This window comes from Canis lupus, chromosome 33 (genome assembly GCF_003254725.2).
Source record: "Canis lupus dingo isolate Sandy chromosome 33, ASM325472v2, whole genome shotgun sequence".
Taxonomy (NCBI): domain Eukaryota; kingdom Metazoa; phylum Chordata; class Mammalia; order Carnivora; family Canidae; genus Canis; species Canis lupus.
In genome coordinates, this window is record NC_064275.1 from 11,909,844 (window position 1) to 11,923,407 (window position 13,564).

Sequence of the window (13,564 nt, forward strand, 5' to 3'; positions counted from 1 at the left end):
ATGAACTCCTTCTTCAATTACCATCACCTTTCACCTAGCATGACTTTTACTGCCCTAGGTCTTCTTTAATTTAGTTTTGAGATTTTACCAAATGATCTCTTTTTAAAAAAGTATATTTAATCACATCACATAAATAAAGCTTTCCATTGCTTTTAGGATAAAGATAAAACTTGTCCCTACAGCTTGCAAGGTCCTGCATGGTGGTGGCCCTGTCTACTCTTCTAGTCTTACCTCACACCACACTCTTCCTTTGTTTTGTTCTCCAGGCATGCAGTACTTCTTTTTGTACCATTTGTTTATTTTGCTCTCTCTCACCATGGGTTATTTTTTTTTCTTCAATGTGGCAAGAATCTTTCTTTCTTTCTTTCTTTCTTTCTTTCTTTCTTTCTTTCTTTCTTTCTTTCTTCCTTTCTTCTTTCTTTCTTTCTTTCTTTCTTTCTTTCTTTCTTTCTTTCTTTCTTTCTTTCTTTCTTTCTTTCTTCTTTCTTTCTTTCTTTCTTTCTTTTTTCTTTCTTTCTTTCTTTCTATCTATTTAACTCTTCTTCAATTTCAGTGTAACACCGTTTTATTCATGGAAGCCTTCTTTGATCTTCCTAAATAAGCCAATTTCCTTCTTATAGAAATTCATAATACCACATACCCTTACTTTGTTTCACTAGCTCCATTTGAATGTTTACATTTATTTGTATTGTTATTTGCCCATCCTTTTAGGTTGTAAAGTCTGTGAAAGAAAGACATTCTCTGTTTTTACTCACCATTTGCTATGGTCTGAATGTTTGTGTCACCCCAAATTTTATATGTTGAGATCCTGATGCCCAGTGTGATAGCATTAGGAGGTGAATCTTTGGGACGTGATTAGGTCATAAGGATGGAGCCCTAATAAAAAAGGATCTAGAGAGCTTACTCACCTCTTCCACAGAGAAGGTGCAGGGAGAGGTTGGCAATTGGCAACCCAGAAGAAGGCCTTCACCAGACACCAAATCTGCCAGCACAATTGTGGACTTTTCGGCGTCTAGAACTGCAAGGAATAAATTCTGTTGCTTATAAGCCAACTAGTCTGTGGCATTTTCTTATAGCAGCGTGAACAGACTAAGACATCATTGTATCCCCAGTGTCTTTTTGATGATACTTAGCATATAGAAGGTATCCATTATGATTTGAATCTTGTTGAAAGAATCAACCTTTAGCAATCTTACACTGCTTATTTTAAATACTTTTCAAGATGACAGATTTAATGAGTGTGCATTCCTCACTTCAGGTAATATTGATGAATTATTATGAGGATTGTCCACCTCAAAAAGATACTCAAAAACAAACAGCAGCCTAGAGAAGATAGGAAAATGAGAGTCTCATCTCCTGTGATGGTACATGTCCTTCCTTTTTCACTCTTGTATAAATTCTCCGTCTGTTCTTAAGATCAGTTTCTAAGTCAACTACTCAAAAACCTGTGTGTTTCTGGGCTGCTTCCTTAAAACATCATGTTTCAGTTGGGAAGAAGAGGAGAATTAAAGGCATCTGAAGCTTCATCTCTGGCTTTGATTTGATTATTCCTTATTGTTCTGTAAACAGTTGTGTAAAACAATAAGCAAACAAAACATAATAATAAAAAATAAATCTTTGGAAGAATAGCACTTGGTTATGCAAGCTAACATGGTTAAAGAAAAAAATGTGCGAAACTTCAACTCAAATTTACAAAGGTCTTGTAAAAACACATGAGACTTATTTTGATTTGAGGATATAAATAAAAGTAACTATTTTTAAATAAAGTTTTGACTCAGTCCATTTTTTCTTACACTTGCTATCAAATGCTTTAAGTATTATCAATTCATGGGCTCTGACTTGAGTGAATGATAAGGGAGGCCATGTCAAGTGGATTGACATAAGTGTAATAATCTTATGCGAAGATGTTCATATGTTCAGACTATCTAGCCAGTGTTTTAAATATTTAAAACACTTTATAGATTGTAGTCAAAGTGGAAAAAAAAGAATAAAGATTTTATAGATTGCTTTAATTTACAAAAAAAACACAAAAAAATAAGCAAAACCTTTTCCCTTTTTTAGAGATGACTTTTAAATGTTCTTCAGATAGTTTTGACAAACATGATAAACATTTCAAATCATGTCTCTTGAATGTTCCAAACAATGCAATTGTTGAAGCCTTAGTTCTAAGCTGTCTGTATATGATTCCAAGTTGCCAGAGTAGGCCTGGAACACTTATCAATTAAAGTTCATTCACAGACTCCGTGTTCTGAGTTTTGTAGGAAGGTATCATATTCTAGTAGAAACTCCTGTGAAGAGAGGTCCTGAGATCTCACAAGCTGGTGAGAGAACTTAATTTTTTCTAACGTGTTCTTTTGGAGAATTAGAAAAAAGAATGAATTTATCATAGCATGAGTAAGATGTTAAATAAGAAATAATTTGAGGAAATGTTAGGTGTGTGTTAGGAATTAAAAAAATACTTTTTTTTTCCTACAATTAGGGAAAAAAATGACTATATTAGAATATAGGTTAGATCACAGGTTCTTTCATCCATGATCATGAATCAAAGTTAAAAGCAACACTCCATAGAGGTCAACCAAAAGACATTTTCCAAATTCATATCATAAAGTATTGTTACTACTGTGATCAACTAATTCCTGTCACACAAAGAAGACTGCTATTTTTTCTTACATCACAATAAAGAGCTACAGTTAGAGCAATCTTCTCTCAGTCAGCATTCATTTTTTAATAGCAAAAACAGTGGTTCTCTTAGAGATTGAGAAAAATATTCTATTAGTAGTCATAAAGGAAGGAAGGAGGAGAGGAAGGAAGGAGATGTGAGGTGTTGGGTGATTTTATTCCTAGCTCATCCCGTTGGTTTTCTCAGTGACCTCACAGAACTCATTTCCTAATTTTAAGCCAGTGATATCCTGTATTTCCTAGCATTTGTGAGGAGAAAAAGGAAAAAAAATAAAAATCTTTCTACAGTATTACATGTGTCCTAAAGTTTAAAAAGACCATCATTACCTCCTCTTTGGTACTTACCATCTTTCAAAAGCAAAGCAATCATTAGTAAGATGACATTTTCTGTTACTGTTTGGTTTAGGACCTCAAGTTGACTTTATATGCATGCCATTCAACATACGCAAAAGTAAGCTTTAAATTTCTCCTTAATATGTCAGTAGCAGGGACACCTGAGTGGCTCAGTGGTTGAGCATCTGCTTTAGGCTCAGGGTGTGATCCTGAGGTCCTGGGATCCAGTCCCACATCGGGCTCCCTTCAGGGATCCTGCTTCTCCCTCTGCCTATGTCTTTGCCTCTCTCTCTGTGTCTTCTCATGCATAAATAAATGAAATCTTAAAAAAATATATGTCAATAGCAATACTATGACTTTTTGTTGATGTTGAAGTTAAGAACGAAACATAACTCTCTGTTTAATCTCTCTCTCTGATTCCTAGTGTTTTATTTGTAAAAACAAAAACAAAAAACAATAAAGGAATTTAAGAGATGTAAAGAAAAGGAAAAAACTAAAAGAAAGAAGTTAAACTAGAGATTGAGATACATAGCATTTGATTAGGCTATAATGAGAATGAAAGAATTGTAGGTATAGAGAGAAATGAAACTCAAGAGATGTGCCTATGGAAACCAGAATACACACACCAAAAACAGCACAGAAACTGCACCTATATGCTGAGAAAAAGAACATATATTGAGAACAAAACAAAACAAAAATTTACAAACAGACTAACTAGAGACCATTTGGTCTTATAAATTTTTAAAATACAATTCATATTTTTAAGTTGTCGTTCTATAAACAGAGGCATATCTTCTTTTGTACTTATTTGTTCTGATGGCCAAATAGAATTTAATCAGAGGTCAGCCCCTCACCCCCTTAAATCTCCAAATTTCCAGCTTCAGGTCTATAAATAAGTGCACTCTTACGTTTAAACAGTATTAAAATGGACTTTTCTTGAATGTTAGCATGCTTGGATGTATTTGTGTTAGAAAAATAAAATGAGATATATTTGTGTGTCTCTTCACACATGATATGAAACTACTGTGGCTTAGGTCTTGTCCCTTTATCATCTCTAAGAGTTCTGCAGCTCTATGGTGAGATTAGCAGCTTCATTGCAAGGAACAGCTGCTCTTTCAGTTTACCTGCTCAGATATGACTTGGTTTATCAATTACTCAGAAGCATTTCTTATCTCAGCATCTAAGTCCTTGGGTCTCAGAGAAAGGCTGGATCTGAATCTGGCCATGACAGCAGCCTTAGAGGCCTGACAGCCTTTGCAGAGCTCTGGCATTCGGAACACTTAGCTTTTCTCTGTCTCTGCTTCTCTCTGCTTGTGTGTCTGTCCCTTCAGTCTCGCAGCTTCTGTTTGATCATGGCTTTCACTGCCTCGGAGCATCTGCATATTCTCTTTCTCTTGTGTGTTTTTCAGTTTCTTTGCTTTCCACAGGCCTCCAGCTGTGCTCGTGTGTGTCTAATTCAAAAACTGTGAAAGAAGTAATGTCTTGATTAATTAATCATCACCTTAGTAGGACTTGCATCAGCACCTAAAATTGCCTGCCTGGAGCTCAGATACTGGTCTCAACTCCGTTTAGTTGAGACCCTGGTGATCGTGTCACATGCTATTAAACTTGGAGAGCTATGTGTAGAAGAATGGTCCACGGATGTTTTTATCAGAAGTGAATCTGAGGTTATGGTGAGTTCTCATGGTCACGGCCTGTCTATTATAGTAGCATTTATGCATTTCATGAGTTCTAAGCATTTTGCAGGTTGTTATTACCATGCTTTGTAACCTACATCATTTATGGAAAATTCTACTTTGTCTCTTAGATGCCCTTGAAGTTAGAAGCACTTAGGAAAACACTTGTGTCGAGTGCATTGTATAGCATTACGGTAAGAGGTGAGCTATTAGATATCTACTGATCCCATTCTCCTGAGTTAATGCAGCTTTCACTGGAAGCTGAGTTCCTGAATGTTAAGCTCATTACACTTAACATCCTAGTCCATTGCTTTGGATGATTTTCTTTAAGTATTGAATTAATAAATCAAGATGTTTTGTGGTTTGTGGAAAAGATAATACTAAATTACATTGTGGTTAGCTCATTCTTACATTGAAGGGAAAAAAGTCAACAAATGAACACAAAAACAAAACAATTATTTTATAAAGCTTTAATGAGCTCACACTTGTAATTCTATATTTACCTGTGATTACGAATCTGTGAAACAATCTAATAGCTTTAGAAAAAGTCTGACAAAGAAAACAAGCTTCTTCAGGAGAAATACTGACCCATACACATGTTTTGTTTTGTTTGGTTTTGTTTTTCCTGGAAAAAATAAAGGTTAAGTTTATAAGAATGGGGCAGGGCAAGCATAATGAATACGGAATTGTTTGCCGAATCTCAGCGATAGAGCTTGAGTAGCATGATGTTACTCAAATAGGAGATACAGGATGGGAATACATGTAAGTGTAAGGACAGTTTTGTAATTTCTTGAAAAGTAAAAAGTTTGAGATATATAATGTATTATTAATTTTTAATAAATTGTTTCTAAGTGTAAAAAGAATATATCATCATTGTAAGAAAGATGGAAGTGTGGTAAATGAACGGAGAAGAAAGGAAAATTAAAAACAATACTCTCAAGTGTAACCACTTCCAAGCCCAGGTATATATATATATATGACATTGCTACAATTTTGAAGCTGTTTAAAAATTCAACATTAGAACATAAGAAATTCTCTATGACATAAAAAAAGCTTAGAGAACATATTTTTAAGCACTTCATATTTCAATAAGTTTCCATTTTTAATTTTATGTTTTTGATTATTGATAAAATTGATCTTTTTCTTTTTTTTTTCTTTTTTTTTTTAAATTGATCTTTTTTCATGTGTTAGCCATTTATATTTCTTTTTGTGAGAACTGTTCATGCAATTAGTCCATTTTTTTAATGGAGTTATCAATAATTCGTTTGAGTTTTTTAGTTTGAGATCATAGAATAAAATTTGACCTCTCATGACCTAAATTTTGGCCCATAAATGAAGAAATTCTGCACTGAATCAATGTGGTAGGTTGAAGTCTGACTGAAGGAGTGATACACATACCCAGACAGAGAGACCCACACACATTCATATATTCAAACACACACACACACACACACACACACACACACAGAGTAAATGTGTATTCCAGTGACAGATATTTACGAAAGGGAAAAAACTCACCTTCTCTGCCTCGCTGTTCTACTCAGTCTATTCTGTGCGCAATCATCAAAACACCCTGTAATCTCAACTTCTTTCCAGGTCATTCTAGCAGATGCTGTTAGTATCCCGTCTGATAGTCACTCATCTCTCTGTTTCCTCCCTAGCCACTATGGCTTTCTATGTCTCTCTCTGTATGAAGGTTTTCTCTCTGCCCTGAGCCTGCCTGGTCCATACAAAGTGGAGTAGACCCAGCAATGCCAGGGCATCAATGAGAAATCCTCAGTTGACACAATATTCGATGTGTAATAGCCCAGCTTCCTTTTCCTTCATGAGACAATTGTGTTTTGTTCTTCATACTTTTTCCAAGGGCTCCCCCATAGGATCCCCCTATGGACAGTGGATAACCCCATTCATGAGTGTGCTCTTTATTGGTCCTCTTCCCTTCTCTGTCTCATTTCTGTGCTCTCTCACTTGACTTCCCTCTCAAATAAACACTTGCACACAAAACCTTGTCTTGGAGTTTGGTTTTGTAAGAACCAATTAGTATGGTCATAAACAATAAAGGTGGTGGGTTTTGGGAATAAGTCTTTTCAAAGAGAATCTAAGTTTCAGACCACCAAATTTAATGCAAAAAGAAAACAATGTGGCTTTACTATTGTTGTTTTGTCACCACTGTTCTCACCAGGCCTTTTATCACTGCTCGCTCCTCCTGTGGTGGTTCTGATGTGGTGAGGTAGCCTGAGTCCAGGAAAGAGGCTCAGAATAGACATTTATAGATGTTCATCATGTCCTGGCTCCATCACTTGTCAGTCACCCAACCTCTTAGAGCCTCAGTTTCTTCAGCTATAAAACAAGGGTACAATACTGGCTTTTCCAACTTCACAGGCTTCTTGCAAACCTTAAATGAGATTCTTTTGGAAAGAGGATCTTCTATGCAATTGCTTAGGTGATAATGAGAACTGTTATCAAGTTTACGTCAGAGCTCTGCTCTCCTCTTCATATTGCCTTTGCTTTAATGGGTTTGTGTATTTGATAACTTCACCTAATGTTCTCCAGTGTTCCATGTGCTAAGCTTTAAGATTCAAACTTTATGAATTGATTTAGTCAGCTATGGATGCACAAAACTGATAGTTAACAGTCATCATAGTGCTGAGAGAAAAGCACAGTCAGTATTTCACTCATGCAGGTCTCTACAGAGCAAGAGCAGCAGCTACAGGAGTCTCCCCTTATCCATGGTTTTGCTTTCTATGGTTTCAGTTAATCGCGGTCCACCCCAGTCTGGAAGCAGATGATCCTCCTTCCGTCATAGGGTCAGAAACCTCCTTCCATCATAGGGTCAGAAAGTCAATTATAATCTAATGCTAGGTCGCAGTGACTATTCCATCCACCTCACTTCATCTCATCATGTAGGCATTTTATCATCTCAACTTCATCACAAGGAAAAAGAAGAAGGAGTACAATTGGATATTTTGAGAGAGAGAGAGAGAGAGAGAGAGAGAGAGACCACATCACATAACTTCTATTACAGTATACTGTTATTATTGTTCTATGTCATTATTATTGTTGTCAGTCTCTTACAGTTCCTAATTTATAAATTAAGCTTTATCATAGGAATGTACCTATAGGAAAAACAGTAAGCATAGGACATGGTACTATGGACAGTTTCAGGCATCCACTGGGGACTCTTAAAATGTATCCCCGGCAGATAAGGGGAGGCTACTGTGCAATTGTCCCACAAAGGAAACTGCCTAACCCCAGAAGTCTTCTCGTAATACCTAACCAGTCAGGAAGTTCAAAGCATATAGTCCTTTCACTTAAGAGCAGTTGAGGGGAGGGCTCTGTTACCCCACCATTTTGGAGCTGGAAATTTTATCTTCCTCTAGGAGCAGCCATTTGGAATCACTATTGCTAAAGTAGAGAGATCCAATTATAAACATCTTTCTGTAGGGGCAACTCCTGACAGCTTCTAAAGGAAATGCTCTTCCGTGGAGCCAAGGCCTGACTGACTTACCTGTGGGGAATAAGCTCAGGTACAAAGATGAGCTCTGTGACAGAGAAAACATGAGAAGGAAGGAGAAATGGAAATAAATTAGACCTTTTCATTATTCAAATCATTTTAAAATAAAATGGAACTTTTAGAACTTCTGTTTTTAAAGATTACAGAATATGGTTTTCTCCCACAGCAGAGAGGGAACAATCAAGCTCAAGTTACAAAGTGAGGAAAAAGATGAAAGTTTAGAAAGCCTTAGAACTTTGCTGACTTACAGGCAGAAGGCTGGGGGAAGGCTGAAAGACAGGAAATAATGATTGCTATTTGTGCCCTATTTCATAGTTTCCACTTTGGTTAAACTAACTGGAAGGAAACAAGCGATTAGGTTACTTGTGTCATCACTTACATCAGTAGTCTTATTTTTGAAAAAAACATCATTAGTCTTTCTCATTCAAGGAGAGCGAGGATGAAAATCATTGCTTGATCTTATTCTATGTCACAAGCTAAATCCTTTTGTTACAAATGTAGGGGCGTATTGAAACCTGCACTGGTGTCTACTGGGAGTTTGATCATGGAGGTGGATGTGAGTTTAGTAGTGAGACCAGAGCTTACGGATCACAGTAAACAAAATGCCATCTCTGGAGCTCTCTCCAAAGCTGGTTTTGTTCCTCCGTTTTTCCTGCAGGAATTCTCACAGTATCAATAGGAAGTATTTTGCATTTTACCAATGCAAAAGCTCTTATACAAAATTATCCTTTCTTTTCTATGTGAATTCTTTCAAAAAGTGCCTTTTTCAAAACCTTCATCCTTTCATCCTTTCAAAAAGTGCCTTTTTAAAAACAAAATAAAACAAAGAAACCTAAGAGGTAGCCATTGGGCTGGATGGCATATACGTTAACTCATGCTCATGTGTAGTAGGGGTTATCACCTGGTTACACAGGTGAGAAAACTGATTTCCTTTTCTGAATTCCTCCACCACTTAGAATCAGCAGCCTAAAAGTTAGCACTTAACTGTGACAACTGTATTGTTTAATAATTGTTTCCAGGGGACTTATCTTTGTTCCAAACAGACTTTTCAAGTCTTTTGAAGACTGAGCATTGTGGAATATTGAGTAGAGCCTCAATAAAGCCTACTAGATGATTACATCTCAGGTTTATCACATCATAATTCAATGTGACTTTAGTTTTCTTTTAAGATCAAGGAAGCTTGATTTTCAGTGACTAGGAAATGAAAAAGGCATAGGCTAACATAAAGCCTCATTGTCAGCTGACATCAGTATAAAATAGAATCCCACTGCTTTCCTGTCCAATGTTATTGTAATTGGGGTGGAAAAAAAAAGGTTATGGAATCTAAGAGAAAGAACTTATGCTTCATAGATATAACTGTGTAAAGATCTGGAATCATTTTAAAGATACCTATGGAAGATATAAAGCTCCTGTATAGAAAGGCCAGTTCCTCCCACATCCGCCTTCCAGTTCATTTTGGAGTCATATTTTTAAATAAAATACATTAAAAATGAATTACTAGAAAAATGAAATAAAAAAAGAGAAAACAAAACACAAATCCTGTTTTTTTCACCGTCAGATTCAATAAACACAATTACCTTGCCAAATTGCCATGAATGCTTACTCTAAATTTCTAACTGGCCTTGTCACTAATAACATAGTTTGTACAGCAACCTTAGTCTGCAGACCCACACTTGGAGAAGGAGTGGTATAAATCTTAATCCTATCTAGATAACAGTTGTTTACTAAATACAAGCAGTAACAACAACAAAAATCCCAAAACAACAAACAAAGAAACAAAAACTACATTATTTTCATTTGGGTGATACTTTTGACCAGAGAAATAGACTTTGGGTAGCATGCCACTGCAAAGACTTGAACATCTAATTCTCTCTGCTTTTCTTTTTAGAGAAATTTTCTTGGCTTTTGTTTTGTGTAATATAAATAATTCTCTTTTTCCCTTTTATTCCACTTTCCCAATAATATTCGAGCCTTAGAATATAAAGCTCATAATCTTTTCATATTTTCCCTGCTTCAAGTATTCTTAATGAGCAATGTCTAATTAGCTTCTGTGTTTTGATTTTATTAATTGTTATGAGACAATAAGTAAATCTTATTTTATGGAAAGGACTTCATAATACCTTTAAGAATTAGTTCAAAAGAAGCTTTCCTAACTACCAGTAACAATAGTGATTTTCATAGTATGACAACCATCAGGTTCTTTGAAGTTAATGCCAAACTCAATTTAAAAGATGACATAAAGGTGTGTGAATTCAACAAAGAAAAAGGGAGACCAAAATAAACGTATTAACAAATACTTCAGTCGGTTCAGCAATCATGTCTCAAAATATATGCTTATCTATAATCAATCAAATAGCAACATAAGTCTTAACATTGCCATCTGGTGGGAGTGTCAGTGAAAAGATTATACATACATACCAGAGGTATGGTGACTAAATAGTAGCTAACATCATAAAAAAGAATATCTTTTACATAATTATTTTTCACTACATATTTATTGTAGTTCCTATATAATTCCTGGTTTGATCAACTCGTTCTCTTTCGATAAATCTGAGCTAAGGAAAAGAAATATAAGAAAATTTTGCTCAGTGACTTCTAGGTATTGTAGAAACCTTTATATATATTTTCCCAATCTTGGTTTCATCCTTTTGAAATGGACGTAGAATTTTTCTTCATGCATTACCTGTGAGAAACTAAATTCAGATAGGTTAACTTACTTTCTTAAGTGCTACAGGAAGACGTTGAACAACGCAAAAAGAAGCCAAGATCTCTGTTTGTATGTGTGTCTGCTGAATATTTTAACTATTCATACATATGAAAAGTTAAGAATTATTATGATAGAAACTTCAATATTTTCTGACAAGCTGTTAACTGCCTAGGTAGAATGTAGAAAAATAACTTACTGTTTGTAACATAATTAAAGTTTTAATGGTCATTACTTGTTTCATTATTGTTAAATGGTAAGAAATATCACCCATTTGATTTTTTGTTGGATTTATCAACATGCACTATTTCAATAACCATAAAGCAAACCAAATGTATTAGAATATAGATATCATGTATGTGCTACATTAGAACAGAATTTTATTTATTTATTTATTTATTTATTTATTTATTTATTTATTATTTATTTATTTTAAAAGATTTTTATTTATTCATGTGACACACAGAGAGAGGGCAAAAGCAGGGGAAGCAGTAGAGTGAGCCTGGTATAGTACTCAATCCCAGGACCCTGGGATCATGACCTGAGCTGAAGGCAGATGCTTAACCAACTGAGCCACTCAGGTGTCCCTTGAACAGGTTTTGGAGGTCACTGAAGGTAGTCAAAGACTTGTACTAAGTATAAAGAAATTGGGAGTATGGCATATCTGACAACATCAATAATATTCCTGAGTAGGGGACCCTGGGTGGCTCAGCGGTTTAGCGCCGGCCTTTGGGGCAGGGCGTGATCCTGGAGTCCTGGAATCGAGTCCCACGTCAGGCTCCCTGCATGGAGCCTGCTTCTCTCTCTGCCTCTCTCTCTCTCATGAATAAATAAATAAAATCTTTAAATAATAATAATAATAATATTCCTGATTTCACGTCCTTAGAAATCAGTTGCGAGCATTCAGTTCTTCATCGTACTGAACATAAAGCTTGCTATGCAGAGATCAAAGACAACATGCCATTTAGGTAAAAAGTTAGCAAGTGGAAACCAGTTCTCTGGAAAAAATAAACAAGTACCTCTATTAGGTGGAAAGACAAGAAGAGTGGTGAATTGCTTTTTGTTTTCTTCTAATGCTTTAAGCATGAGCAGGAGCAAGGCCTTTCAATGACTGAAAAATGTCAATTGGTCTATAGGGGATGAAGGGAAAACAAGCACATAAAAGCAAATCATAATAACACGAACTTCAGATAAGCCTCTAGTGAGGCATTTAAACATATTGTAATGTGTTAGGAATTTCCACTTTGCTAATATTTTCCCTAGTTTAACCAGTTTTCTTTTATAACACCACATCAATAAGTATTTCAGTGTTGATTAATGAAGGGAGTCAAAAATAATATAATTCAGGGGTGAGTAGAAATGACATTCATCTTCCCAGGAGACACATAATGGGAACTCTCCTGTCGTGATATTAAGAGTCATCTTTGTGCTCTTTATATTAAATCAGAGAATAGAAATTAGGTATTTTCGTTTCTACTCTATATTTCTTTTGTAGTCTTTTGCCAAAACATTTTTGGGGAAGATAGGTTCCTGCTATTGGTATAGACCTTTGGTTTTGAAGACCATCTTGTCATCATTTTGGAGCACAGAGCTGTTCTAGAGGACCTATAAGGATATTTCTAGCTTTGATTCTGGAAATAAAGGCTATAAATAAGGTTTTCTTTACAAACAAATTACAAATTACAATCCAAATACCTTATCCATTTTCTGTGAATGACTCTTGTTATAAACATCTAATTGTTGAAAGGAATTATAAATGTTTTTATTGAAACTTTTGCATAATCAGATATTTTGAAAAATAAGGATGCTTCTTTCACAAAGAAAAAGCAACATAGACATATGCTTTATACATGTAAATAGTTAACAATTGTTTTGCTATGTGTATAGTGTGCTATTTATAATGGCAAATTTACAATTTCCTATATGTTTTATGACACTCTGAGTGGTGTCGTTTCAACATATATTTTAAAGCGGTGTGGAGAATGAAAAAGAACAATATTGCATAACTTTGCCCATTAACATTGAGACTGAAGGACAGGTGGCTGCCTTTTATTAGGTGCTGTCCCACATACCAAACACAGAACTAGCTACTTAGCATGCATGATCTCATTTAGTTAATCAATCATACTTTTGGAGACAGGCAACACTGCATAATAAAAAGAGTGATAGGAAAAGGTAATGAGAATATTTAGATTCCAGTTAGTGAGCAGGCATGGGTAAGGTTGAATGGAGTGGAAGAGTTCAAGAAGTAGTAAATGTTGTTCATCGAATTGGTCATTGACATGGAAATTGAAAGTACTTAGGATGGTGGAACTGGCTTACTTGTTTTTCTTTTCTTTTCACTCATGTCTCATGATACCATACGGAAGAGATCATGAGCCAAGATTTTTCAGTGACTATGGAAGAGAGTTCAGGAATCTATAAATGGTAGTGAAAAGGGAAATAGGAATACAAGTGTCTTCAGCCTGTGCAATGGAAGTACTGGGAAAGGAGTACTAGAGCGAAAGGCATGAAGAGCCAGCTGTGTGTGAGAACACTGTGATGGAAGAGCTCGTTCGGGCACTGAGATCTTAATCAGACAAAAACTCATCTGGGTGATGACCTGACATTATGGAAACATGAGGCTGGTTTTCCAGTAAGACTGCTGAAAAGCGCTGT

The 13,564-nt window shown here is 35.6% G+C and overlaps 1 long non-coding RNA gene across 5 annotated transcripts in view; it reads right to left on the minus strand.

Annotated features, from left to right (window-relative positions):
• LOC112679072 (uncharacterized) overlaps positions 1-13,564 on the minus strand; it is a 75,370-nt gene that overhangs the window by 55,833 nt on the left and 5,973 nt on the right. For 4 of the 5 annotated variants that reach the window (XR_003148100.3, XR_003148098.3, XR_004811609.2 and 1 more), the window contains exons 2-3: positions 4,137-4,475; positions 909-1,018 (exon numbers count right to left, since the gene is read on the minus strand). The exons of the other annotated variant lie outside the window; for it this stretch is intronic. This is a non-coding gene — a long non-coding RNA (uncharacterized LOC112679072). The remainder of the gene's footprint in view (positions 1-908; positions 1,019-4,136; positions 4,476-13,564) is intronic. 5 annotated transcript variants of the gene reach the window in all.